Genomic DNA, 2,593 nt, shown 5'->3' with positions numbered 1-2,593 from the left:
TGTCCCCCCCCCAGCCCCTCTGGAGCTGATTAAGGGCAGGAAGCGGGTGTTTATCCCACCAGGGCAGCGGGATGCTGCGCTTGGAGGAAGGGAGGGAGCATCCCCACTGATCACCCCAGCTTCCCAATCCATGGCCTGCAAGGAGCCTGCGGCCACATCCTCCAGCCGATCCCACTTGCCCCAGTCCCGTCCTGCTTGCTGAACCCCCTTGTGCTCTGGGTGTGTGTCCCTGGAGACGCGGGCAGCATCTGAGCCGTATCCTGCACATGCATCCCTTCCCTCCGGCTCTCCCGTGGGCTGCCTGGGCCTGGGGGTGGCCGGATTCAGACCCCACAGTGGGCCCAGCTTTGCTGGGATGGATTTCCATCACTTTCCTGCCTTGGTATTTCCTTGTTTCTTTTGGCTGTCAGGGATTTTTGGGGTGCGTGGTGGCTGCAATGTGATGTTTCGGGGTGGCACAACGCCCCGGAGCGGGGTGCTCCCTGCCCTGCTGCATCTGGGCACCTGCTGCCGTCGGTGCCACCTCTCAGCCCAGGATGCAGCCCTGTCCCTGGGGGCTGAGGGACTCGCTGGGGACACCCAGCTGAGCCTGGCCACCAGGCTGGGTGTCCTTGTGGGTAGAGGACAGGGTGGGGGTCCTCATGGGGGGGTGAGTTGCAGGGCCCCCCCTCCCAGACAGGCAGTTGGGGTGCTGGTGTGGGGGAAGGGGATACGGGGGCTCCCCAGCATCCGCAGAGCTGCCCAGGCACGATGCCACAGCAGAGGGGCTGCAGCAGGGCTGGGGTTCACCCAGCCGTAGTGAGGGCAGGAGGCAGCAGAGCTGCAACCCCGGCAGGGCCCCCCACCACTCACTTTTGGGCTGCTGGGAGCTGGGCACAGAGCCAGGGGGCCGCGGGGGGGGGCTGGCAGCACCGGGGGCAGCTGAGGTCGCGGGGCCGGCGCAGAGGAAGGAAGCGAGCGGGGAAAAAACAAAAATCCCCAAGAAGAAAACCCAAACCCGCCAGGCTCCGACATCAGCCCTGTGCCCGGGGAGCAAAGGAGCTACCGGCAGAGCTCGGGGCGCTGCGGGGAGGCAGCCGGGCAGGAAGGATGCGGCCATCGGACCGGGGCTGGGGTGCTGCCAGCACAGTTGAGCCGGGGCTGGGGTCAGCGGGCGCTTGCCTCATGCTGGTGGGGACGAGGGGACAGGGGGGATGGGTGATTTGGGATGCTACAACCTAAAGCCGGGGAGCAGGGTGACCCGCCTCCCTTGTGCCTCCATTCCTCTTTGGGTGTGCTGTGAGCGTGCCTCAGTTTCCCCAGGTGGTGGGGCTGGGAGGGGGGGACCCTGCAGCGCCCAGCAGGCCTGGGCACCCTGCCCTCCTCCCCAGCATGGCCCCTGGCTGCTTGGTTGATGGGTTTTTAGATTTTTTTTCCTCTGGCTGGAAAGCCCGAGGCCTCCCCCACAAATTGTGGGTGGGGGGAAGATGCTGTGCTGGGGCTGAGCTGGGTGCACCAGGCTGTACGTGCAGCCACCCCACAGCCACCCTCCCGCCTGTCACCCTGCAGCCACCGCCACCCCAGGGTCCATCCCCGAGGGCCTTCTGCTCATGACCCTGCAGTGTCACCACGGGGAGAGGGGTGCGGGAGGGCCGGGGGTGCTCGTGCCTGGTCCTGGTCCCCATCCCTGTCCCCATCCCCAGCTGAGCACCCATCCCCACGGTCCCCAGGAGATGGCAGTGCTCTGTCATGGGAGATGTCTGCTGCTCGCCCCAGGGTCACAGACATCTCCAGGGACATCCTGGCTGGTGTGGACAGGCTTCACTGGCTTCCCTGGCAGGTCCCCAAGCCGTCCCCCTGCCCGTGGCCGTGGGTCGGGATGGAGACAAGCCCCGGGGGCCTGACCCACCCCTGGCACGGGGTTCCTGGCTCCCAGCCTCCCCATTAGCTCTCACCTCGGGCAGCAGCCGCTGGCACGTGTGGGAGGCGTGGGGCGGGGGTGCAGAAGGGGCTCCCTGGGTGCCCCCAGCCACCCCATGGCTCCCACCTCGGTGGTGCTTCGCTTCGCTGTGACCCCCTGCCCCAGGGGACCTCTCCCCCCCCCAAACCCGCCTGCCAGGCAGGGATGTCCAGGCCATCCCCGGCTGTGGCCTGGCCACAGGGTACAGGCAAGGCAGGCAGCAGTGCTGTGGGACCCTCCACCCACCCCACAGCCCCAAGGTGGGCATCCAGGGCCGTGGGACAGTCACCGGCCTGGGACACGGTGACCCCGCTGGGGTGCTGGCTGGGGGCAGCGTGGGCTGAATGTCGGGGTGCCGTGGGGCAGCTCCCGTCCCCATTGCCATGGGGCAGCCCCCTCCTCACTGTGCAGGTTGGGCTGTGCTGCAGCAGTGTGTGTGTGTGTGTGGGGGGGTATTTTGGTGGGTGCACCCCACCCGAACCCGGGTGTCCCAACCCTCCGCTCACCACTGGCAGCCCGGGGGGGTCCCAGGAGACACCCACCCCCAGTACCAGTGCTCCCTCTCCCCCCCCCTCTCCGGTGCTCAGCGCACTCCGGTGGTGACGCCCCGCACCGCGCTCTGGGGAAACTGAGGCACGCCGTCTCCCGGGGGGG

This window comes from Haliaeetus leucocephalus, unplaced genomic scaffold, assembly GCF_000737465.1.
Source record: "Haliaeetus leucocephalus isolate CR32 unplaced genomic scaffold, Haliaeetus_leucocephalus-4.0 Scaffold306, whole genome shotgun sequence".
Taxonomy (NCBI): Eukaryota; Metazoa; Chordata; class Aves; order Accipitriformes; family Accipitridae; genus Haliaeetus; species Haliaeetus leucocephalus.
Note: the sequence above shows the minus strand (reverse complement) of the source record.